Source organism: Lissotriton vulgaris, chromosome 10 (genome assembly GCF_964263255.1).
Source record: "Lissotriton vulgaris chromosome 10, aLisVul1.2, whole genome shotgun sequence".
NCBI classification, from domain to species: domain Eukaryota; kingdom Metazoa; phylum Chordata; class Amphibia; order Caudata; family Salamandridae; genus Lissotriton; species Lissotriton vulgaris.
This window is the reverse complement of record NC_141698.1, coordinates 16,333,069-16,359,784: the sequence shown is the minus strand read 5'-3', so window position 1 is coordinate 16,359,784 and position 26,716 is coordinate 16,333,069. Positions and strand designations below refer to the sequence as shown.

Here is a 26,716-nt window from a genome sequence, read left to right as displayed (position 1 = left end):
GTAGGGTGATGGTGGTTTGTGGTACCTGGTGATGCGATCACAGATGTTGGTGCACTGGAGGGATGCGAGAGTTTGTGATGGTTTGAGGTGCAGTGGGTGCTGATTGTGTGGTGTGTGGAGATGGTGTTAGTAGGAGGGAGGTGGTGGTGTCTGGGTGTGTAGTGGTAGGGGTGATGGTGATTCCTGCAGTGAGATCTGAGGGGGGGGGGGCGCAGGCGGGCGGCAGCAGCAGGCGGGCATTTCCGGGCTGGGGTCTTCCTCGCCGGATGCCTTGGGCAGGAGATGTGACGGGCGCCTGCTGCCCCTGGTATCGCTGCCCCTCCTCGCTCCATCTCCAGACGGCAGCGCTGGTCCTCCCCCCGCCCCCCCCCCCCCCTCCCTGCTCCTCCCATCCATCCTCCTCCTCCTCCAGCTGAGCCCAGGCCTGCATCAGAAGCATCGGGAGGCGCCGGCCGGACCTCGCTCCATCCCTGCCCGTCTCAGGTGAGTGGGCCCTGGGCTGCTCTGCCCCTGTCCCGGGCCCGGCTCCCAGGGGCCCCTTGGCACGGGGGCCCCCAGCAGGGCTGCTGCTGCCGGGGGGTGGGGGCGGCAGGCTCAGACTGGGGCTGGGTATAGGTGGGGGCACCGAGGAAGGGTGTGAACGAGGGGGGTGGGGTGAGCTATCCGAATGAGAGAGGCGATCCCTGGGCGCACTCACGAGGGGGGCCCCGGGCACTGGGTTACACCGGGCCTGGGCACTGTAGCGACCTGGCCGCACTGCACTCCAGAGCACCGGACAGACAACCCCCGCCATGACCACTGCACTGCATTCACCCGGACACTGTATTACCCCCTTCCTGTGCTCTGTATTACCCTCTCGCGGGCACTGTACTAAACCCTCTCTGGGCGATGTACTACACCCTTCAGAAGCACCGTGCTACCCCTCCCTGGGCACTATGCTACACCCTATTGGGCACCGTACTATCCCTCCCTGGGCACCGTACTATTCCTTCCTGGGCACTGTACTACCCCTCCCAGAGCACTATGCTACACCCTGCCTGGGCACTGTACTACCCCTCCCATGGCACTGTACTTCCCCCGGGCACTGTACTTCCCCCGGGCACTGTACTACCCCTCCCTGGGCACTGTACTACCCCTCCCTGGGCTCTGTACTACCCCTCGGGCAATGTACTACCCCTCCCTGGGCACTGTACTACCCCTCCCTGGGTATTGTACTATCCCCCTGGGCATTGTACTACCCCTCCGAGGGCACTATGCTACCCCTCCCTGGGAAATGAAGCTCCCTCATCCCTGGCACTGTACTACAACCTCCCTGTGCACTATGTTACACCCTCCCTAGGCACTCTACTACAGGCTGCCTGGACACTGTATTAAGTCATCCGTGGCCAATGCACTGGACCGACCCTGGCCACTGCCCTACAGCAGCATCTGTTACTACATTACACTAGTCCTTGGCCACTGCACTACATCGACCCTAGCCGCTCCACCGGCCTATCCCTGGCCACTGCTGTACATTGACCCTAGCCACTCCGCCGGCCTATCCCTGGCCACTGCAGTACATCGACCCTAGCCACTCCACAGGCCTATCCCTGGCCACTGTTCTACATCAACCCTAGCCGCTCCCCCAGCCTATCCCTGGCGATTGCAGTAAATCGACCCTAGCCGCTCCACCGCCTATCCCTAGCCACTGCAATACATCGACCCTACCCGCTCCACCGGCCAATCCCTGGCCACTGTAGTACATCGACCCTAGCCACTCCACAGGCCTATCCCTGGCCACTGCAGTACATCGACCCTAGCCACTCCACCGGCCTATCCCTGGCCACTGTACTACATCAACCCTAGCCGCTCCCCCAGTCTATCCCTGGCGATTGCAGTAAATCGACTCTAGCCTCTCCGCCGGCCTATCCCTGGCCACTGCACTACATCGACCCTAGCCATTTCACCGGCCAATCCCTGGCCACTACACCAGACCGACTGTGTCATTCAACTCTCATTCATGTCATTCAACTGACGTCTCAGAGAAAACCATCAGTGTTTTTTTAAAGAACCCTCACTCACCAGCCTAGCTGGTGGCATGCTTCATCAGCTGGATCCCTACGATGGCGAGTGCATCTCAGGAGAGCATCGACACCTCATTACAGCCGAGCTGGTTTCTTTTTTGTGACGTGGTGAATTTATGAGTGATTTTTAAAACTACCTCCAGGGTATCCGCCCTTGAGGGGTACATTTCAATAGTGGTTTTCATGGGTAGGGTTAAAAACAGCGGTGGATGTGTAGTGAGAAAGTAGGGGTCTGTGCCATCCTGGTGTTTGGTCGACACGTTTCAGCCAGCAATGCGTGCTGATTGAGTCACAGAGGCATTCTTCAGGACTAAGATGCTAATGTATAAACCCTATGCAGTGAACACATACTCACTAAGGCACGCATGCCTGGGGTGTTTTTTTTCATCACACGACTGTCAACCAACTTCTTGTACTATTCCTGTTGATGCTACTTAGGGCATCATGGATCAGGAGGGAGGCGGTGCCTATAGTCACACTTACGTCAAGTTCGAGCGCCTGTGCCTTTTATCGTGCCTACTACTGTCACTTCATCACATCACAAAAAAGAAACCCGCTCGCCTCTAATGAGGCGTCGTAGCACACCTGAGATGCACTCAGCATCGTAGGTTGGGACGGGATGATGGAGCTTGGCCCCAGCAGGGCTGGTGGGTGAGGGTTTTTTGAAAAACCTAATGGTTTTCTTTGAGACCTCAGTTAAATGACGGGCTTGTTCTTTTTGTTGGATACACTGCTCCGGTCCTACTCAGCACACTGCACTACATCTGTCTACCGCACCAGACCTGCAAAGTTTACTGCACTCCACCTGTCCACTGCACCAGGCCTACACAGTACACTACATCTGTCTTCCAGATGTAGTAGTGCACCAGTTGTTCACAGCCCAACACTGTTCTTATTCACTGCCCCGGATTGACCCTGCCCTACACTGCCCCTACAGCAGCCCATGCGTGGCCACACCCCCTACCTCTGGGGGCCACTCTCTCTCTATGAACAGGGCGGGCCAACGGTGAACCTTCTAGCAGCTCCATGTGATCCTCAGCCATTGAGGAGGAAGGGTTTAGAGCAGAAGTCTTCAATCTGTGGGGTGCGACCCCCAGGGGGGCCGTGGAGTCCTGGGAAGGGGGTCACGCATTCCCCAGCATCACTTGTGCCTGCATTCCAGAATGTTTGCTCTAGTTTTGGAATAAGCCAGCAGTCCTGGGACAGCTCATTCAGATTGTTATTAGCTGAAGTTTATTTAATCAGTTGTCCCATGTGCTGTGAAAAGCTTTCCTGCCAGGGTGCCTGCTTGCCTGAATGAAATGCAAATGTGCGCTATTACTTAATCTGCAAGCGTAAAGGGTGCTTGGGAGCCGGTTCTGGCTTTAATTGCTCAAATCCCTTTAAGTTTTGTGGTGACAAAGATTTGTGTTTTTGAGTGGTAGTGCAAAGAGTTAACAAATGGACTGTGAAGTGCTTGCTTTCAATTTTAACTGCACTTACACATCCTTTAGTACCACTAAAGAAGTGTTGGTGGGACAGTTATGTAAAAAAAACAAATTGCATTATATATGTTTTTGTCTAAGTAAAATCTACACTTTGGAAGCACTATTTTATTGTAAATGTATTTGCACGTTTTGCATCACTCTCTCTTACACTCTGTGTAATGCAAGTATAAAATAACTACTTACACGTTCACAGTGCTTTCTGTCACAGGCTGTGACCTCGTAACACAAAAAATATATGTCACTTCTCCACTGCACCAACCAAGATTTAATTCTGTGGTTCTCTGGTTACACATAGACTTCGACAGTGCATTGAGTAATAGAGGTTTCATAATGTACTATGGTGTATTTCCCACTGAGTAACACCTTTTAAAATATATCTCTCATTACGCCGACCCTTATTTTATATGTAGATACCTGATGGTGAAAGACCTAAAAAACATACAGAATATTTTGGGTCTTATTTATGAGAGGCGTGCATCGCCAGAGCATCACTTTGTTTCACGCTCAGGCGGGGCGAGCGTCTCAACCATACCTATGAGGCGGTGCAAAGTCACCCTGCGTGGCTCTGCGTGGCCTCATAGGTATGGAGTCAGACATAGCAGCGCGAGTCACTGCGTTGCCGTACTCTGCGTCAAGGACGTGCTCCATGGGCTTTGCATGGGGTTCCCACGCAACACCCATGGATTGTGACGCTGCCCCATATTTACAAAATCAAGCAAACCTGGGGCAGCGCTAAAAACGGACACCTCTCCAGTTGAGGCGTAACGAGGAGAAATGCTTTCCTTTCTCCTCGTTCTTTCCTCTTGCCATGTGTGCTGTATGCTGCAGCACACATAGAAAGAGGAAAACGCCTCTCGGGATTGTTTTTGTGAAGTAAGCTGCCCTGTCCTGTACAAAAAAAATCCTGCCTTTAGTACCAGTTTGTGCGCCAATGCGAGGGAAAATGACAGGAACGCACCGAATAGCCAACTTTGATCTGGTCCTGAAGAAGGCTCACAGACCCGCGAGGGCTACCAAGGGCCAAAACATGTCGACCGTCCACAAACCATCACCAGGTGCAGTGGAACAGTATCACTTCCACCTCAGCACCACCAAACACTTTTAATCTTGCCCCATCCTTGGTAAATTAAAGATTCAAACTGATGACAGGAGGTATTTTTAACCCACACTTCACTAAAACACTTCTGCATGTTTTATTACGACTGTCAAAAAACAAGACCGTCTACCTCTGGGTGGAAAAAAGAAGATCACTTGGAGAAGCCAGTGTTCGAGTGATAAAAGACCCAATGATGATGCTCTTCGCATAGCTGACTGAGCGGACAACCAAGATATACTGCACCACATGTCAAATGTGAACGAGGGTCTTTGATATATCAGAATTTTAGACCCTGGTAACAACAGGTTTTGTGATTCATTCTCCCTTGATTTTGTCCAGACTTCTAGCTCACCAATCTGGTCTCTAGTGTCCGGTAGAGCAGAGGTCACAACCAGGCAGACTTCCACCTCCAGCCTGGGCTAGAGTGTCCTCTGGAACAGAGGTCACATCCCAGGGCAGACTTCTCTCTCACCAGCTTGGGCTCCAATGTCCAGTGGAGCAGGGGTCACACCCCAGGAGACTTCTTCCTCACCGACCTGGACTCCAGTGTCCAGTGGAGCAGCGGTCACATCCCAGGAGACTTCTGCCTCACCAGCCTGGGCTCCAGTGTCCGGTGGAACAGAGGTCACAACTACGGCAGACTTCTTCCTCACCGGCCTGGGCTCCAGTGTCTGGTGGAGCAGCGGTCACATCCCAGGAGACTTCTGCCTCACCAGCCTGGGCTCCAGTGTCCAGTGGAAAAGAGGTCACACCTGCGGCAGACTTCCACCTCACCAGCCTGGGATAGAGTGTCCTCTGGAACAGAGGTCACATCCCAGGGCAGACCTCTCTCACCAGCCTGGGGTCCAGTGTCTTATGGAGCAGAGTCTTAGTGGCCTCTTCTCTGAGGCTCTAGAAGGACCAGTAAGTGAACACCCCTCTGTTTCTCAGTGGTTACCTCCCTCTGAGGACAGGAAGTGCCAGTGAGTGTCTATCCCAGTTTGCTACCTCTGTTTCCTTCAGTGGTTATCACCCTCTGGGACCAAGAAGTACCAAGGCCTGAGTACCCTTTGTCTCTCAGTAGCCTCCATTTCCATGATGTAAGAAGGCCCTATGAGCGCCTCTCTCTATGTCTTCCACGTCCACCGCCCTCTGGAGGCAGAGAGAGCAGTGAGCATCCCTCCCTCTGACGTCGGGTTAAAGATTTGGATCCTGAAGCCTGCCATGTCTAACTGCAGACGACTGGCACCTGGCACAGGGCATCAGATCAGGGCAGAGACCCCAGATGAGTCCTCTTGGGCAGATAGAGATGCGTACTATAAGTTGGGTCTGGTGGCTCGGTGGCTAATGCATCCACTGCAGGGGCCTGTGTTCGACCTCATGGTCACAGGTTCAAATCCTGGCAGGTCCACTCAGCCTTTCATCTATCTGAGATCGATAAAATGAGTACCATGGATTTGGGTAACAATAAAGATCTGTTATACAGCGCCAATATAACTACGGGTGAACGTACACTTTACAGAAGTGTGGCTCAATGGTTAGAGCGGCAGACCCTGATGCAGAGGTCTGGCCCGGGACCAGGGTTCAATTCCCCGCCTTGGCGGGTCTTGGGCTCAAAAATTCCACTGACCTGAAAATTCTCGCCTCGGTGCCTATTCTAATCATGGAGTCCCACTCTGCAACTCTGGGCAATAGCTTGCTTAATCTCCACAACGGCCCCCACAATGCTAAGGATGCCTGGTCTCCACCTTGGGGGTGCCCAGGAGTGGACGCCTCACAGGGAAAGCCAGGATTGGTTCCACAGCGGTATTGGAACAAGCGCCGTGAGACCCTTGCGGATGAGTAGTGCGCTATACAAGTATCAATTTACATTTTTACAAATACACATTATGTTATTGTTGATTAGGAGAATGAGACGCAGAGAGACACCCAGGCAAGGGTGTGTCCCTTCCTGCAGTGTGCTCTCCTTTGCCGCCAGAGCCTGGTGTCTTGGCAACAGTGTACCTGGGCGCAGTGTGCCTTCCGTCTGTACCACCACTTTGGTGCCTGGGCTCCCAGACATGGAGTGTCTCTTCTGCGTGTATCGCTCTCCCTGGTGGCAGTGTACCAGACAAGGGTGTGTCTCTTCCTGCAATGTGCTCTCCTTTGGCACCAGAGCCTCGTGTCTTAGCAGCAGCAGTCACCTCTGTGAAAGAGGACTTAACGTTTAAATGCAGATTAGGTCACAAGTCTTTTTTCAAAGGGTGAATGCAGTTCCCCTGCCTAGAATTTGGGCCCCAATAAATAATGTGCTAAACTTGTCCCAGTGTAATTTTGAAACACCAGGACACTTTGCCTGCAGGTTGTCTGCTTTCCATACACAACAACCTGCAGGCGGGGACGGGGGCTTTCTTATTTCTGACTCCTGCTGGGCCCATAACAAAGGCTGAATCTGAGGGGTCCTCAGGCCTCCTTTTGTTGAGTCTCTTGGCTGGGAGCAGTCAGGAGCCTCACACCTGATGCAAATGAACCGGAGGAGAAACAAAGGCTTGCACCTTGTTAGCGCTTCACACATACTTAAGAGAGGCAGCTTTCACTTTGTTCAGTCCCTGTTTAGGAGATATGCACGCACTGTAAGAATGTCAGAAGTGTTGGTCTTTCACTGTATTTACAGGGAAATAAATTTCATTTACACCTGAGGAGGAGTTGAAATAATTTAAGTACCACTATTTTTTCTTGAATAGCCCTGCTCATTCCAATGCAGGGTGTCAGAGCGCTTTACATCAGCACGTGCATATTAACCCTGGGCGGTGAACTCTGCTCTGCTCGCGGAGTTTGCAGAGTTTTCCGCACTCCGCGTTACCTGGAGCTCGCGGAGTTCCAAAAAGTTTTTACCTTGCTCGCGTTCATCAACGTCAAGTTGGTGACCGCGAGCGAGAAAAATCAACCTCCTGGCAAGATTTTTCCTCGTTTGCGATTGCCAACATCAAGTTGGCGATCGCAATCTTGGAAAATCAACCTCCCGGCGAGATTTCTCAACGTGGGGGGTCAGGTTTCCTATTGCGAGTTGTCGCGTATGCTCGTGACTGTTCGCGCTGAGAAAGCTGCTGCTTGAGTAAATATCTAGTCGAGCAGCAGAAAAGGAAAGCAGGGACCGCTTGCGCTGTGCAAGATGCCGTTTGCGATGATTGCACAGTGCGGAGAAGCATCCGGCACTGTGCAATCACTGAGCACTGCATTTTTCTATCTCACTCCGCCGCTTGCGGAGCTCCGCATAGTGCGGCAGAGTTTTTTTTGCACTTCACGGAGTTCCGCGTAGTGCAACTCTGCGAACTCTGCCCAGGATTAGTGCATATGATATGTACAATAAAGGATATGTTCGTAAATGAATGTACCGGATGAGTTACATAAAACTGGGGGATTGCAAGGTGTAGAAGTCACATATCATCTTCCACAGCTCACTGTGCTATTGTCCTCGCAATGTGCTCATACGTACACGATAGACCTGCTAAACATATATGTGAGGGCTTTAGATCTGATGTCACTTCTTGCGATCCCACTTCCTGTTAAATCGTGGCTTGTGATGCCACTTTCTATGATGTCAATTCCTGTGATGCCGTGTGTGATGTTATGCGCTGTGATGTGCGCCATGATTTAATACCTCGTGATGTAATGCACCGTGATGTCCTGCGCCGTGATGTTGCGCGCCGTGATGTCACTTCCATACTGCCTAACTAGGTTAGTCCCCCCGCTTCTTTTTTTAGGACTTGTGCCCTGATGCAGATATTTATGGCAACAGATGGTTTCGAGCGCCCCGTGTTTATCCTATCACGCTGTTTAACTATGCAAATGATGTATTGGACTTTATTTACGTTGCATTGATTGGCTGCATTCACATAGCGCCTCATACCCCCGACGAGGCGGTGAGGCGCTCCGATGTGATTCAGGATTCTGGGCGCTCTTCCCCAGCTCATGGTTGAAAGGGCGTTGGCTTCCGGTGGTTACGTCATCATCTTCCAGTGATCTCGTCTGGCGGCTGCAGCTTTCATAACCGCCTCTGACTGGAGAGAAACGCAGGGAACCTTCTGGAGTGCGTCGGGTCTGGAGCTCGGCGGGCTCACGCATCCAATGCGGGCATCAGGGGTCGAAATCATGGGCACAGGTTCAAATCACGACCCGCCCACCCACTCTTTTATCCTCCTGAGGTCGATGGCGTGAGTCCCGTTGAGCCGGATATTAATAAACATCATTTATTCAGCGCCGAGATGCCCCCGAGGGGTGTAATGTGCTTTTTAAATGATTATATTATTCTAAAGGTTGTGGAGCACTGAACGGAAGCAGCAGTTTCTGTCTGTGCGTCTAGGAAAATGAGGTGCAGCTTCCTGGGGGCTGCCTCCAACCCTGACAGCTAGTTACCCCAGCCCCCCTCCAGCCAGGACTGTTCCTCTGTCCCCCTCTCTTCCATAGCAGCAGTGCTCTAAGGACAAGGTGTGGCCACCTCTCACCTGTACCCCTTCAATCCATAGCAGCAGTGCTCTAGGGACAAGGCACGGCTGCCTCTTACCTGTACCCCTTCAATCCATAGCAGCAGTGCTCTAGGGACAAGGCACGGCTGCCTCTTACCTGTACCCCTCCCATCCATAGCAGCAGTGCTCTAGGGATAAGGCGTGGCTGCCTCTTACCTGTCCCCTCCCATCCATAGCAGCAGTGCTCTAGGGATAAGGCGTGGCTGCCTCTTACCTGTACCCCTTCAATCCATAGCAGCAGTGCTCTAGAGATAAGGCGTGGCTGCCTCTTACCTGTACCCCTTCAATCCATAGCAGCAGTGCTCTAGGGACATGGCGTGGCCGCCTCTCACCTGTACCCCTTCAATCCATAGCAGCAGTGCTCTAGGGACAAGGTGTGGCCGCCTCTTACCTGTCCAACCCCATCCATAGCAGCAGTGCTCTAGGGATAAGGCGTGGCTGCCTCTTACCTGTACCCCTTCAATCCATAGCAGCAGTGCTCTAGGGACATGGCGTGGCTGCCTCTTACCTGTACCCCTTCAATCCATAGCAGCAGTGCTCTAGGGACAAGGTGTGGCGGCCTCTCACCTGTCCAACCCCATCCATAGCAGCAGTGCTCTAGGGCAAGGTGTGGCCACCTCTCACCTGTACCCCTTCAATCCATAGCAGCAGTGCTCTAGGGACATGGCGTGGCTGCCTCTTACCTGTACCCCTTCAATCCATAGCAGCAGTGCTCTAGGGACAAGGTGTGGTCGCTTCTCACCTGTCCAACCCCATCCATAGCAGCAGTGCTCTAGGGATAAGGCGTGGCTGCCTCTTACCTGTACCCCTTCAATCCATAGCAGCAGTGCTCTAGGGACATGGCGTGGCTGCCTCTTACCTGTACCCCTCCCATCTATAGCAGCAGTGCTCTAGGGACAAGGTGTGGCCGCCTCTCACCTGTCCAACCCCATCCATAGCAGCAGTGCTCTAGGGCAAGGTGTGGCCACCTCTCACCTGTACCCCTTCAATCCATAGCAGCAGTGCTCTAGGGACAAGGTGTGGTCGCTTCTCACCTGTCCAACCCCATCCATAGCAGCAGTGCTCTAGGGCAAGGTGTGGCCACCTCTCACCTGTACCCCTTCAATCCATAGCAGCAGTGCTCTAGGGACATGGCGTGGCTGCCTCTTACCTGTACCCCTTCCATCCATAGCAGCAGTGCTCTAGAGATAAGGTGTGGCCACCTCTTGTCTGTCCCTCTCCCATCCTTAGCAGCAGTGCTCTAGGGACAATGCATGGCCGCCTCTTACCTGTCCCCCTCCCATCCATAGCAGCAGAGCTCTGCAGACAAGGTGTGGCTGCCTCTCACCTGTCCCCCTCCCATCCATAGCAGCAGTGTTCTAGGACATGGCGGTGCCGCCTCTTACCTGTCCCCTCCCATCCATAGCAGCAGTGCTCTAGGGACATGGCGTGGCTGCCTCTCACCTGTCCCCTCCCATCTATAGCAGCAGAGCTCTGCAGACAAGGTGTGGCTGCCTCTCACCTGTCCCCCTCCCATCTATAGCAGCAGTGCTCTAGGGATAAGGCGTGGCCGCCTCTTACCTGTCCCCTCCCATCTATAGCAGCAGAGCTCTGCAGACAAGGTGTGGCTGCCTCTCACCTGTCCCCCTCCCATCCATAGCAGCAGTGCTCTAGGGACATGGCGTGGCTGCCTCTCACCTGTCCCCTCCCATCTATAGCAGCAGAGCTCTGCAGACAAGGTGTGGCTGCCTCTCACCTGTCCCCCTCCCATCCATAGCAGCAGTGCTCTAGGGCAAGGTGTGGCCACCTCTCACCTGTACCCCTTCAATCCATAGCAGCAGTGCTCTAGGGACATGGCGTGGCTGCCTCTTACCTGTACCCCTTCCATCCATAACAGCAGTGCTCTAGAGATAAGGTGTGGCCACCTCTTGTCTGTCCCTCTCCCATCCTTAGCAGCAGTGCTCTAGGGACAATGCATGGCCGCCTCTTACCTGTCCCCCTCCCATCCATAGCAGCAGAGCTCTGCAGACAAGGTGTGGCTGCCTCTCACCTGTCCCCCTCCCATCCATAGCAGCAGTGTTCTAGGACATGGCGGTGCCGCCTCTTACCTGTCCCCTCCCATCCATAGCAGCAGTGCTCTAGGGACATGGCGTGGCTGCCTCTCACCTGTCCCCTCCCATCCATAGCAGCAGTGCTCTAGGGATAAGGCGTGGCTGCCTCTTACCTGTACCCCTTCAATCCATAGCAGCAGTGCTCTAGAGATAAGGTGTGGCCGCCTCTTACCTGTACCCCTTCAATCCATAGCAGCAGTGCTCTAGGGACAAGGCACGGCTGCCTCTTACCTGTCCCCTCCCATCCATAGCAGCAGTGCTCTAGGGATAAGGCGTGGCTGCCTCTTACCTGTACCCCTTCAATCCATAGCAGCAGTGCTCTAGAGATAAGGTGTGGCCGCCTCTTACCTGTCCCCCTCCCATCCATAGCAGCAGAGCTCTGCAGACAAGGTGTGGCTGCCTCTCACCTGTCCAACCCCATCCATAGCAGCAGTGCTCTAGGGACATGGCGTGGCCGCCTCTCACCTGTACCCCTTCAATCCATAGCAGCAGTGCTCTAGGGCAAGGTGTGGCCACCTCTCACCTGTACCCCTTCAATCCATAGCAGCAGTGCTCTAGGGACAAGGCACGGCTGCCTCTTACCTGTCCCCTCCCATCCATAGCAGCAGTGCTCTAGGGACATGGCGTGGCCGCCTCTTACCTGTCCCCTCCCATCCATTGCAGCAGTGATCGAGGGACAAGGTGTGGCCGCCTCTTACCTGTACCCCTCCCATCCATAGCAGCAGTGCTCTAGGGTCAAGGCATGGCTGCCTCTTACCTGTCCCCTCCCATCCATAGCAGCAGTGCTCTAGGGATAAGGCGTGGCTGCCTCTTACCTGTACCCCTTCAATCCATAGCAGCAGTGCTCTAGAGATAAGGTGTGGCCGCCTCTTACCTGTACCCCTTCAATCCATAGCAGCAGTGCTCTAGGGACAAGGCACGGCTGCCTCTTACCTGTCCCCTCCCATCCATAGCAGCAGTGCTCTAGGGATAAGGCGTGGCTGCCTCTTACCTGTACCCCTTCAATCCATAGCAGCAGTGCTCTAGGGACAAGGCACGGCCGCCTCTTACCTGTCCCCCTCCCATCCATAGCAGCAGAGCTCTGCAGACAAGGTGTGGCTGCCTCTCACCTGTCCAACCCCATCCATAGCAGCAGTGCTCTAGGGACATGGCGTGGCCGCCTCTCACCTGTACCCCTTCAATCCATAGCAGCAGTGCTCTAGGGCAAGGTGTGGCCACCTCTCACCTGTACCCCTTCAATCCATAGCAGCAGTGCTCTAGGGACAAGGCACGGCTGCCTCTTACCTGTCCCCTCCCATCCATAGCAGCAGTGCTCTAGGGACATGGCGTGGCCGCCTCTTACCTGTCCCCTCCCATCCATAGCAGCAGTGCTCTAGGGCAAGGTGTGGCCACCTCTCACCTGTACCCCTTCAATCCATAGCAGCAGTGCTCTAGGGACAAGGCACGGCTGCCTCTTACCTGTCCCCTCCCATCCATAGCAGCAGTGCTCTAGGGATAAGGCGTGGCTGCCTCTTACCTGTACCCCTTCAATCCATAGCAGCAGTGCTCTAGAGATAAGGTGTGGCCGCCTCTTACCTGTCCCCCTCCCATCCATAGCAGCAGAGCTCTGCAGACAAGGTGTGGCTGCCTCTCACCTGTCCAACCCCATCCATAGCAGCAGTGCTCTAGGGACATGGCGTGGCCGCCTCTCACCTGTACCCCTTCAATCCATAGCAGCAGTGCTCTAGGGCAAGGTGTGGCCACCTCTCACCTGTACCCCTTCAATCCATAGCAGCAGTGCTCTAGGGACAAGGCACGGCTGCCTCTTACCTGTCCCCTCCCATCCATAGCAGCAGTGCTCTAGGGACATGGCGTGGCCGCCTCTTACCTGTACCCCTCCCATCCATAGCAGCAGTGCTCTAGGGACATGGCGTGGCCGCCTCTTACCTGTTCCCCTCCCTTCCATAGCAGCAGTGCTCTAGGGACAAGGCACGGCTGCCTCTTACCTGTCCCCTCCCATCCATAGCAGCAGTGCTCTAGGGATAAGGCGTGGCTGCCTCTTACCTGTACCCCTTCAATCCATAGCAGCAGTGCTCTAGAGATAAGGTGTGGCCGCCTCTTACCTGTCCCCCTCCCATCCATAGCAGCAGAGCTCTGCAGACAAGGTGTGGCTGCCTCTCACCTGTCCAACCCCATCCATAGCAGCAGTGCTCTAGGGACATGGCGTGGCCGCCTCTCACCTGTACCCCTTCAATCCATAGCAGCAGTGCTCTAGGGCAAGGTGTGGCCACCTCTCACCTGTACCCCTTCAATCCATAGCAGCAGTGCTCTAGGGACAAGGTGTGGCCGCCTCTTACTTGTCCAACCCCATCCATAGCAGCAGTGCTCTAGGGATAAGGCGTGGCTGCCTCTTACCTGTACCCCTTCAATCCATAGCAGCAGTGCTCTAGGGACAAGGTGTGGCCGCCTCTCACCTGTACCCCTTCAATCCATAGCAGCAGTGCTCTAGAGATAAGGTGTGGCCGCCTCTTACCTGTCCCCCTCCCATCCATAGCAGCAGAGCTCTGCAGACAAGGTGTGGCTGCCTCTCACCTGTCCAACCCCATCCATAGCAGCAGTGCTCTAGGGACATGGCGTGGCTGCCTCTTACCTGTACCCCTTCAATCCATAGCAGCAGTGCTCTAGGGACAAGGTGTGGTCGCTTCCCACCTGTCCAACCCCATCCATAGCAGCAGTGCTCTAGGGATAAGGCGTGGCTGCCTCTTACCTGTACCCCTTCAATCCATAGCAGCAGTGCTCTAGGGACAAGGTGTGGCCGCCTCTCACCTGTCCAACCCCCTCCATAGCAGCAGTGCTCTAGGGCAAGGTGTGGCCACCTCTCACCTGTACCCCTTCAATCCATAGCAGCAGTGCTCTAGGGACATGGCGTGGCTGCCTCTTACCTGTACCCCTTCCATCCATAGCAGCAGTGCTCTAGGGACAAGGTGTGGTCGCTTCTCACCTGTCCAACCCCATCCATAGCAGCAGTGCTCTAGGGATAAGGCGTGGCTGCCTCTTACCTGTACCCCTTCAATCCATAGCAGCAGTGCTCTAGGGACAAGGTGTGGCCGCCTCTCACCTGTCCAACCCCATCCATAGCAGCAGTGCTCTAGGGCAAGGTGTGGCCACCTCTCACCTGTACCCCTTCAATCCATAGCAGCAGTGCTCTAGGGACATGGCGTGGCTGCCTCTTACCTGTACCCCTTCAATCCATAGCAGCAGTGCTCTAGGGACATGGCGTGGCTGCCTCTTACCTGTACCCCTTCAATCCATAGCAGCAGTGCTCTAGGGACAAGGTGTGACTGCCTCTCACCTGTCCAACCCCATCCATAGCAGCAGTGCTCTAGGGCAAGGTGTGGCCACCTCTCACCTGTACCCCTTCAATCCATAGCAGCAGTGCTCTAGGGACCAGGTGTAGCCGCCTCTTACCTGTCCAACCCCATCCATAGCAGCAGTGCTCTAGGGATAAGGCGTGGCTGCCTCTTACCTGTACCCCTTCAATCCATAGCAGCAGTGCTCTAGAGATAAGGTGTGGCCACCTCTTGTCTGTCCCTCTCCCATCCTTAGCAGCAGTGCTCTAGGGACAATGCATGGCCGCCTCTTACCTGTCCCCCTCCCATCCATAGCAGCAGAGCTCTGCAGACAAGGTGTGGCTGTCTCTCACCTGTACCCCTTCAATCCATAGCAGCAGTGCTCTAGGGACAAGGTGTGGCCGTCTCTCACCTGTCCAACCCCATCCATAGCAGCAGTGCTCTAGAGCAAGGTGTGGCCACCTCTCACCTGTACCCCTTCAATCCATAGCAGCAGTGCTCTAGGGACATGGCGTGGCCGCCTCTCACCTGTACCCCTTCAATCCATAGCAGCAGTGCTCTAGGGACAAGGTGTGGCCGCCTCTTACCTGTCCAACCCCATCCATAGCAGCAGTGCTCTAGGGATAAGGCGTGGCTGCCTCTTACCTGTACCCCTTCAATCCATAGCAGCAGTGCTCTAGGGACATGGCGTGGCTGCCTCTTACCTGTACCCCTTCAATCCATAGCAGCAGTGCTCTAGGGACAAGGTGTGGCCGCCTCTCACCTGTCCAACCCCATCCATAGCAGCAGTGCTCTAGGGCAAGGTGTGGCCACCTCTCACCTGTACCCCTTCAATCCATAGCAGCAGTGCTCTAGGGACATGGCGTGGCTGCCTCTTACCTGTACCCCTTCAATCCATAGCAGCAGTGCTCTAGGGACAAGGTGTGGTCGCTTCTCACCTGTCCAACCCCATCCATAGCAGCAGTGCTCTAGGGATAAGGCGTGGCTGCCTCTTACCTGTACCCCTTCAATCCATAGCAGCAGCGCTCTAGGGACATGGCGTGGCTGCCTCTTACCTGTACCCCTCCCATCTATAGCAGCAGTGCTCTAGGGACAAGGTGTGGCCGCCTCTCACCTGTCCAACCCCATCCATAGCAGCAGTGCTCTAGGGCAAGGTGTGGCCACCTCTCACCTGTACCCCTTCAATCCATAGCAGCAGTGCTCTAGGGACAAGGTGTGGTCGCTTCTCACCTGTCCAACCCCATCCATAGCAGCAGTGCTCTAGGGCAAGGTGTGGCCACCTCTCACCTGTACCCCTTCAATCCATAGCAGCAGTGCTCTAGGGACATGGCGTGGCTGCCTCTTACCTGTACCCCTTCCATCCATAGCAGCAGTGCTCTAGAGATAAGGTGTGGCCACCTCTTGTCTGTCCCTCTCCCATCCTTAGCAGCAGTGCTCTAGGGACAATGCATGGCCGCCTCTTACCTGTCCCCCTCCCATCCATAGCAGCAGAGCTCTGCAGACAAGGTGTGGCTGCCTCTCACCTGTCCCCCTCCCATCCATAGCAGCAGTGTTCTAGGACATGGCGGTGCCGCCTCTTACCTGTCCCCTCCCATCCATAGCAGCAGTGCTCTAGGGACATGGCGTGGCTGCCTCTCACCTGTCCCCTCCCATCTATAGCAGCAGAGCTCTGCAGACAAGGTGTGGCTGCCTCTCACCTGTCCCCCTCCCATCTATAGCAGCAGTGCTCTAGGGATAAGGCGTGGCCGCCTCTTACCTGTCCCCTCCCATCTATAGCAGCAGAGCTCTGCAGACAAGGTGTGGCTGCCTCTCACCTGTCCCCCTCCCATCCATAGCAGCAGTGCTCTAGGGACATGGCGTGGCTGCCTCTCACCTGTCCCCTCCCATCTATAGCAGCAGAGCTCTGCAGACAAGGTGTGGCTGCCTCTCACCTGTCCCCCTCCCATCCATAGCAGCAGTGCTCTAGGGCAAGGTGTGGCCACCTCTCACCTGTACCCCTTCAATCCATAGCAGCAGTGCTCTAGGGACATGGCGTGGCTGCCTCTTACCTGTACCCCTTCCATCCATAACAGCAGTGCTCTAGAGATAAGGTGTGGCCACCTCTTGTCTGTCCCTCTCCCATCCTTAGCAGCAGTGCTCTAGGGACAATGCATGGCCGCCTCTTACCTGTCCCCCTCCCATCCATAGCAGCAGAGCTCTGCAGACAAGGTGTGGCTGCCTCTCACCTGTCCCCCTCCCATCCATAGCAGCAGTGTTCTAGGACATGGCGGTGCCGCCTCTTACCTGTCCCCTCCCATCCATAGCAGCAGTGCTCTAGGGACATGGCGTGGCTGCCTCTCACCTGTCCCCTCCCATCCTTAGCAGCAGTGTTCTAGGACATGGCGGTGCCGCCTCTTACCTGTCCCCTCCCATCCATAGCAGCAGTGCTCTAGGGACATGGCGTGGCTGCCTCTCACCTGTCCCCTCCCATCCATAGCAGCAGTGCTCTAGGGACATGGCGTGGCTGCCTCTCACCTGTCCCCTCCCATCTATAGCAGCAGAGCTCTGCAGACAAGGTGTGGCTGCCTCTCACCTGTCCCCCTCCCATCTATAGCAGCAGAGCTCTGCAGACAAGGTGTGGCTGCCTCTCACCTGTCCCCCTCCCATCCATAGCAGCAGTGTTCTAGGACATGGCGGTGCCGCCTCTTACCTGTCCCCTCCCATCCATAGCAGCAGTGCTCTATGGACAAGGTGTGGCCGCCTCTTACCTGTCCCCAAACAAACCATAGCAGCAGGCTCTTGGGACAAGTCGTGGTCACCTCTTACCTGTCCCCCTACTATCCATACCAGCAGGCTCTAGGAACGAGGTGTAACCCTCTCCCCACTCCTGGGATCTCCGTTTGTGGATGTGAGGGCAGGGCAATCCCACAGCACCACCTGTACCTACTCACTGAGGTCAGCACTCAGATGATCCCCTACAGTGGCAGGGTGAGGCTCAGAGCAGAGGATGTGGCGTTACGACAGAGCTACAGCTTTGGAAGTGGGGAACCAGCTTTGAGTCTCAGTGTCCGCTAACATCCTGTGATCCTGGGCAAATAACTCAATCTCTCCGTGCCCACCCAAAATGTAATGTGGCCTTGTGTAACATAACTGATGCTCATGTAAAGCATGCTACATCTCTCTCTCTCTCTCTCTCTCGCTCTCTCTCTCTCGCTCTCTCTCTCTCTCTCTCTCTCTCTCTCTCTCTCTCTCTCTCTCTCTCTCTCTCTCTCTATATATATATATATATATATATATATATATACATATATATATATATATATGTATATATATATATATATATATATATATATATATATAGAGTTAAAAAAGGCAAGATCACTGGTTCTGCGAGTAGGCTCCCTCCGCTCCTCAACCCCACGTATTTCAGTGCTTAATTTGAGCCGGGGCTTTCCGGTGCTCAGCACCGGCACTTAATTGCTGTCCGGTGCTCGGCACCAGCACATAATTGTCAACACCATTCTTAGAATAGTCCACCACATGGTGGCGCTGTTCATCTAATTTAGAGATGGAGCAGAACAATGGTAGTTTAGGACTACAATGTGCAATAACATTGCTAATACCTGCCTCCCCAGCATTCCTTTGGGGTCCTGGAATAATCTGAGCTGTTGCATTTACATGCGAGAGAGATGGTTAGTAGTTGTTTTGGCAGCGATGACCAGGGCGATGGGTGGTGCAAGCTGCAGTGGGCTCCTAGTCAGAGCCCTGGCACCTAATATTTTACAAATTAAGCACTGGCATATTTATATCTGAGACATAGTACTTGAGCTATGAGAGCTTGATGACGCCCACACCAGGGGGCCCAGGGTGGGGTCTGAATGGCTCTACAAGGTAGAGAGGTGCTAGGCTGGCTCTGACCAGCTGCAGTGCTGGGCACGTTTGATTTGCATTAATTGACTGACTCTGCTTTGCATTGAGTGTGTCCTGTGTGTGATGTCAGCTCTGCAAACAGACAGCGGAGGTGCCACACCCACACGCATCTCACCCCTCACTTCTAATCAGCCCTCCACCGTTGGTCTCTTACCTCCCTTACCCCTCCTCTTACCAAGCCCTGCCCCTCACTTCCCTGAAGCCCACTGTCATTTGGACCACTCTTACTTATCCCCCCACCTGTCTACTTTTCACTTCTACCCTATTCACCATTATTTTTCACTTCTCAGAACCTTTCATTCCCACAACTCTTCTTTCCCTTCCGCCCCATCTCTCCTCTGTACCCCTCTCCCTCCTCACCTCTCTTCCTTTACATCTGTTTTATCATAGGGTCTCAACCGGGGCTTTAAGTGATATGAAGAAAAAGTGTATATGTGTGTGTCTGTCTGTATGTGTGGTGGGGTAAGGGGATTATAATTAAGGGCGTGGATTAAACATGTAAACTCAAATTCCCTGTGAGTGCCTGCTTACCCAAACATTTGCAGTGGCAGCAGGCATATGTGACCATTGCTTTGTGCGCTCTGCAGAGAGGCCAAGGATTGGATGATCATGTATTCTGAACACCTTTTTGACCCCCTGACAGGCACTGAGAAAGACCCACACAGTTTTTAGCCACAACTCAATTACACCCCATTACGAACACCTGGATGCAACTCATTTCAAAATGTACTTTAATTCAAGAGTAAGATGCTGCCTGCAGAAAAAACATACCAGAACTGAACACACTGGAAAAAGCAAACACTCTTAAGGAATGCAAGAGGAAGTAAAGCATGTGAAATTTATAGACAGTAACAACATGGATTACCTTACCATTTTTACACTCATTTCTTAGAAATCAATAAGGGCCAGATGTAGGTGGCCCAATACCAGTCGGTACTGGCCGAAATTACCGAATTTCGGCCGTTACCGACCGGTATTGGGCATTTGGGATGTAGGTGGCCTAAATTGCAAATTCGGTAATTTACCGATTCGGTATTTTAAGAAATCAGTAAATTACAGATTCCTTAAAATACTGAATCTGTAAATTACCGAATTTGCAATGTAGGGATCACTCAAATGAGTGCTTTTCCCATTTTAGGATTCGTTATTTACCACCAACTATAAGTTGGTGGTAAATAAGGAATACCTTTGAAAATGCAAATCTGTGCATTTTCAACTGTGCCATGTGGCAGACTTACATGCCCTTAGGGCATGTACGTGTGCCACATCTGCACACAAGCACGATTCAGGGTGTAACAGGGTGTCAAAGTGACATCCTGGCACCCTTGAATGTTTCCTCCATTTTAACGAATCAGTATTTACCGATTCAGTAATTGCCATTCATTCCTATGGGCCTCCAGGCCCATAGGAATGAATGGCAATTACCGAATCGGTAAATACCTATTTCGTAAATACAGAATCTTACCGATTCGGTAATTTTTACCCAAAATGTACCTACAGCCAATTTACCTATTCTTAAATACTGAATTGGTAAAATTCGGTATTTAAGAATAGGTAAATTGGGATTACCTACATCTGTCCCTAAGTGTTTTTACATGTAAAGGTAAGGACTTTAATACAGAGACCGAATTAGAAACCTTTTCAAAGTCCAATTTAAAATACTTTCGGGTCTGTGACCCGGAGTGACTCAGCCCCCTTAAAACCCAAGTCTCACCCCATACAAACAGCAGAACACAAAGTCTGTTTTTGCTATTGAATAAAGCAATTTTTTTTCCGAAGTAGCTCGTTTTCTTTAAAAGTGCACTTAAAATTTTTTATGTGTAAAAAAACGTTTTTGCAAAAATTTCCAAAAGGAAAAGGGTCTGTTGGTGACGCGTTCTCGTTTATAAATGGGTTACCATCTACTGGGATGAAATGTGAATGCTTTGCAACCGTATTTCGGTTGCAAAACATTCACACATACCACTGCTAGTCGCGATTAGGAAGGGACACTTTTAACACGCCCCTTCATAATACCGAATCACTAACCCATTTTCAGGCACGTGCATCAAAGGAAAAACCGGTCGCAAACGGGCAGATTTTCAGAATCCGACCCTTTGCGACCCGTATTTTTGCATTTGGCATGCATCATCCCAAATGCAAAAATAGCAATTTAAGGAATCTCTAAATTGCAAATCCTTAAATTGCTATTGCATTAAAGGAATCCCAAATTGGCATTCCTTAAATGCAATGCATGAAAGTTTAAAAATTAGCGATTTCGCTAATAGGAGTTGCAAATTACCATAAAGTTGAACTTCATGGTAATTTGCAAAAACTTTGAAAAATGCACTTTTGTGCATTTTTCAAAGTTTCATGTTGCGCACACAAATCCCCTTAGGGCATGTGTGTGTGCAACATATGTGCACAGATCAATTTCAGGGGTGCAACAGGGTGTCATGTTGACACCCTTGAAATTGCATGAGCAATTTGCGAGTACCTACTGGTACTCGCAAATTGCTCATGCAATCTCCAATTCATTCCTTAATTACGACTAGCAATTTGCGAGTAGCAATTAAGGAATGTTTAGGAATCGCTATTTTTATAGCGATTCCTACATGCATAGACTTTTGCGATTCCTTAATTATCGCAATTCTGGAAACGCAAAAGCCTACAATGATGCATGTGCCAGTTTGCAATTCGATAATAGGTTACCGAATTGCATGAACTACAGCCGGGTGTCACTGACAGTTGCTCACCCATGTTCTGAAGTGCAGCTGGAGGTCACTGACAGTTGCTCACCCGTGTTCTGAAGTGCAGCCGGGGGTCACTGACAGTTGCTGACCTTTGTTCTGAAGTGCAGCCGGGGGTCACTGACAGTTGCTGACCTTTGTTCTGAAGTGCAGCCGGGGGTCACTGACAGTTGCTCACCCGTATTCAGAAGTGCAGCCGGTGGTCACTGACAGTTGCTCATCCGTGTTCGGAAGTGCAGCGGGGGCTCACTGACAGTTGCTCATCTGTTTTCAGCAGTGCAGCCGGGGGTCACTGACAGTTGCTCACCCGTGTTCGGAAGTGCAGCCAGGGGTCACTGTCAGTTGCTAACCCGTGTTCAGAAGTGCAGCCGGGGGTCACTGACAGTTGCTCATCCGTGTTCGGAAGTGTAGCGGGGGCTCACTGACAGTTGCTCATCTGTTTTCAGCAGTGCAGCCGGGGGTCACTGACAGTTGCTCACCCGTGTTCGGAAGTGCAGCCCGGGATCACTGACAGTTGCTCACCCGTGTTCGGAAGTGCAGCCAGGGGTCATTGACAGTTGCTCACCCGTGTTCTGAAGTGCAGCCTGGGTCACTGACAGTTGCTCACCAGTGTTCTGAAGTGCAGCCGGGGGTCACTGACAGTTGCTCACCCATTTTCGGAAGTGCAGCCGGGGGTCACTGACAGTTGCTCACCCATGTTCGGAAGTGCAGCTGGGGGTCACTGGCAGTTTCTCACCCGTGTTAAGCAGTGCAGCCGGTGGTCACTGACAGTTGCTCACCCATGTTCTGAACTACAGCCGGGGGTCACTGACAGTTGCTCACCCGTGTTCTGAACTACAGACAGGGGTCACTGACAGTTGCTCACCCGTGTTCTGAACTACAGCCGGGGGACACTGACAGTTGCTCACCGTGTTCGGAAGTGTAGCCGGGGGTCACTGACAGTTCCTCACCCATGTTCTGAAGTGCAGCCAGGAGTCACTGACAGTTGCTCACCCGTGTTCTGAAGTGCAGCCGGGGGTCACTGACAGTTGCTCACCCGTGTTCGGAAGGGCAGACGGGGTCACTGACAGTTGCTCACCCGTGTTCTGAACTACAGCCGGGGGTCACTGACAGTTGCTCTCCCGTGTTCCGAAGTGCAGCCAGGGGTCACTGACAGTTGTTCACCCGTGTTCTGAATGACAGCCGGTGATCACTGACAGTTGCTCACCCGTGTTCGGAAGTGCAGCCAGGGGTCACTGACAGTTGCTCACCCGTGTTCTGAACTACAGCCGGGGGTCACTGACAGTTGCTCACCAGTGTTTTAAACTACAGCTGGAGATCACTGACAGTTGCTCAACCGTGTTCGGAACTACAGCCGGGGGTTACTGACAGTTGCACACCCGTGTTCTGAAGTGCAGCCGGCTGTCACTGATAGTTGCTCACCCGCTGGGGGTCACTGACAGTTGCTCACCTGTGTTCGGAAGTGCAGTCGGGGGTCACTGACAGTTGCTCACCCGTGTTCTGAACTACAGCCAGGGATCACTGACAGTTGCTCAACCATGTTCGGAAGTGAAGCAGGTGGTCACTGACAGTTGCTCACCCATGTTCGGAAGTGCAGCCGGGGGTCACTGACAGTTCCTCACCCGTGTTCGGAAGTGCAGCCAGGGGTCACTGACAGTTGCTCACCCGTGTTCGGATGTGGGTCTAAGGGTCACTGACAGTTGCTCACCCGTGTTCGGATGTGCAGCCGGGGGTCACTGACAGTTGCTCACCCGTGTTCTGAAGTGCAGCCGGGGGTCACTGACAGTTGCTCACCCGTGTTCGAAAGTACAGCCAGGGGTCACTGACAGTTGCTCACCAGTGTTCGGATGTGGGTCTAAGGGTCACTGACAGTTGCTCACCCGTGTTCTGATGTGCAGCCTGGGTCACTGACAGTTGCTCACCAGTGTTCTGAAGTGCAGCCGGGGGTCACTGACAGTTGCTCACCCATTTTCGGAAGTGCAGCCGGGGGTCACTGACAGTTGCTCACCCATGTTCGGAAGTGCAGCTGGGGGTCACTGGCAGTTTCTCACCCGTGTTAAGCAGTGCAGCCGGCGGTCACTGACAGTTGCTCACCCATGTTCTGAACTACAGCCGGGGGTCACTGACAGTTGCTCACCCGTGTTCTGAACTACAGCCAGGGGTCACTGACAGTTGCTCACCCGTGTTCTGAACTACAGCCGGGGGACACTGACAGTTGCTCACCGTGTTCGGAAGTGTAGCCGGGGGTCACTGACAGTTCCTCACCCATGTTCTGAAGTGCAGCCAGGAGTCACTGACAGTTGCTCACCCGTGTTCGGAAGGGCAGACGGGGTCACTGACAGTTGCTCACCCGTGTTCTGAACTACAGCCGGGGGTCACTGACAGTTGCTCTCCCGTGTTCCGAAGTGCAGCCAGGGGTCACTGACAGTTGTTCACCCGTGTTCTGAATGACAGCCGGTGATCACTGACAGTTGCTCACCCGTGTTCGGAAGTGCAGCCAGGGGTCACTGACAGTTGCTCACCCGTGTTCTGAACTACAGCCGGGGGTCACTGACAGTTGCTCACCAGTGTTCTAAACTACAGCTGGAGATCACTGACAGTTGCTCAACCGTGTTCTGAACTACAGCCGGGGGTTACTGACAGTTGCACACCCGTGTTCTGAAGTGCAGTCGGGGGTCACTGACAGTTGCTCACCCGTGTTCTGAACTACAGCCAGGGATCACTGACAGTTGCTCACCCATGTTCGGAAGTGAAGCAGGTGGTCACAGACAGTTGCTCACCCGTGTTCGGATGTGGGTCTAAGGGTCACTGACAGTTGCTCACCCGTGTTCGGATGTGCAGCCGAGGGTCACTGACAGTTGCTCATTCGTGTTCGGAAGTGCAGCGGGGGCTCACTGACAGTTGCTCACCCGTGTTCGGAAGTGCAGCCCGGGGTCACTGACAGTTGCTCACCCGTGTTCGGAAATGCAGCCAGGGGTCACTGACAGTTGCTCACCCGTGTTCAGATGTGGGTCTAAGGGTCACTGACAGTTGCTCACCCATGTTCTGATGTGCAGCCGGGGATCACTGACAGTTGCTCACCCGTGTTCTGAAGTGCAGCCAGGGGTCACTGACAGTTGCTCACCCGTGTTCGGAAGTGCAGCCGGGGGTCACTGACAGTTGCTCATCCGTGTTCGGAAGTGCAGCGGGGGCTCACTGACAGTTGCTCACCCGTGTTCGGAAGTGCAGCTCGGGGTCACTGACAGTTGCTCACCCATGTTCGGAAGTGCAGCTGGGGGTCACTGGCAGTTGCTCACCCGTGTTAAGCAGTGCAGCCGGCGGTCACTGACAGTTGCTCACCCATGTTCTGAACTACAGCCAGGGGTCACTGACAGTTGCTTACCCATGTTCTGAACTACAGCCAGGGGTCATTGACAGTTGCTAACCCGTGTTCTGAACTACAGCCGGGGGACGCTGACAGTTGCTCACCGTGTTCGGAAGTGTAGCCGGGGGTCACTGACAGTTCCTCACCCATGTTCTGAAGTGCAGCCAGGAGTCACTGACAGTTTCTCACCCGTGTTCTGAAGTGCAGCCGGGGGTCACTGACAGTTGCTCACCCGTGTTCGGAAGGGCAGACGGGGTCACTGACAGTTGCTCACCCGTGTTCTGAACTACATCCGGGGGTCACTGACAGTTGCTCTCCTGTGTTCCGAAGTGCAGCCAGGGGTCACTGACAGTTGTTCACCCGTGTTCTGAATGACAGCCGGTGATCAATGACAGTTGCTCACCCGTGTTCGGAAGTGCAGCCAGGGGTCACTGACAGTTGCTCACCTGTGTTCTGAACTACAGCCGTGGGTCACTGACAGTTGCTCACTCGTGTTCTGAACTACAGTCGTGGATCACTGACAGTTGCTCACCCGTGTTCTGAACTACCGCCGGGGATCACTGACAGTTGCTCACCAGTGTTCTAAACTACAGCTGGAGATCACTGACAGTTGCTCAACCATGTTCTGAACTACAGCCAGGGGTTACTGACAGTTGCACACCCGTGTTCTGAAGTGCAGCCGGCTGTCACTGATAGTTGCTCACCCGTGTTCTGATCTGCAGCTGGGGGGTCACTTACTGACAGTTGCTCACCCGTGTTCTGAACTACAGCCAGGGACCACTGACAGTTGCTCACCCATGTTCGAAAGTGAAGCTGGTGGTCACTGACAGTTGCTCACCCATGTTCGGAAGTGCAGCCGGGGGTCACTGACAGTTGCTCACCCGTGTTCGGAAGTGCAGCCAGGGGTCACTGACAGTTGCTCACCTGTGTTCGGATGTGGGTCTAAGGGTCACCAACAGTTGCTCACCCGTGTTCTGAAGTGCATCCAGGGGTCACTGACAGTTGCTCACCCGTGTTCGGAAGTGCAGCCGGGGGTCACTGATAGTTGCTCACCCGTGTTCTGAACTGCAGCTGGGGGTCACTGACAGTTGCTCACCTGTGTTCGGAAGTGCAGTCGGGGGTCACTGACAGTTGCTCACCCGTGTTCTGAACTACAGCCAGGGATCACTGACAGTTGCTCATCCATGTTCGGAAGTGCAGCCGGTGGGCACTGACAGTTGCTCACCCATGTTCGGAAGTGCAGCCGGGGGTCACTGACAGTTGCTCCGTTCTGAAGTGCAGCCGGGGGTCTCTGACAGTTGCTCACCCGTGTTCGGAAGTACAGCCGGGTCACTGACAGTTGCTCACCTGTGTTCGGAAGTGCACACAGGGGTCACTGACAGTTGCTCACCCGTATTCGGAAGTGCAGCCAGGGGTCACTGACAGTTGCTCACCCGTGTTCTGAGGTGCAGCCGGTGGTCACTGACAGTTGCTCACCCGTGTCCGGAAGTGCAGCCTGGGGTCACTGACAGTTGCTCACCCGTGTTCGGAAGTGCAGCGAGGGGTCACTAACAGTTGCTCACCCGTGTTCGGAAGTGCAGCGAGGGGTCACTAACAGTTGCTCACCCGTGTTCGGAAGTGCAGAGAGGGGTCACTAACAGTTGTCCAGGGGGTGTTCACTGCCCCTCCCCTTTCACTATGCTCTCAGTTGGGTCGACTGTAGTTTTTTTCACAAATCCTGTTGTAGATGTTGAGGACACATTTTCTGGCTTTCAAAGCCCTTAAATTGGTGTTTTGAATTTGTACATATTTATTTTGTCTAGAGTATTTTAGGAGTTTTATTTCATCTACATTGAATGTCAGCATGACAAGGGTCAGCCAATCCCAGGCTCCTTTGCGCCGAGGCTCGGTCCCTCTGTGCAGATGTTTCTCGAGTCCCTTTTGCCTGTTCTGCGGCGTTAGTGGGCGAGAGACTCTCTCTCTCTGGGGTTTATAAGGAGTGAAAGTCCGGCCCTCTTAAGATGCTTAGAGAGTGATTCAATCCTGTAAGCATGGGTGAAGAGCAGAGATTAGCAGACAGCTGGCGGCAGGTTTAGCATCATCCCCACTAGCCACAGTGTGAACCTGCTGGCCACCTCCAGATGGCTAGCCTCGCCACCACCTGCTGGCGAGCCTGTCCCGGGGGT

The 26,716-nt window shown here is 53.5% G+C and overlaps 1 protein-coding gene across 3 annotated transcripts in view; it reads left to right on the top strand.

Moving 5' to 3' along the window:
• The first annotated feature begins 424 nt into the window (after window positions 1-424).
• L1CAM (L1 cell adhesion molecule) overlaps window positions 425-26,716 on the top strand; it is a 603,152-nt gene continuing 576,860 nt past the window's right edge. For all 3 annotated transcript variants that reach the window (XM_086940236.1, XM_086940234.1, XM_086940238.1), the window contains exon 1: window positions 425-483. The gene's annotated coding sequence lies outside the window, so the exon portion shown is untranslated. The remainder of the gene's footprint in view (window positions 484-26,716) is intronic.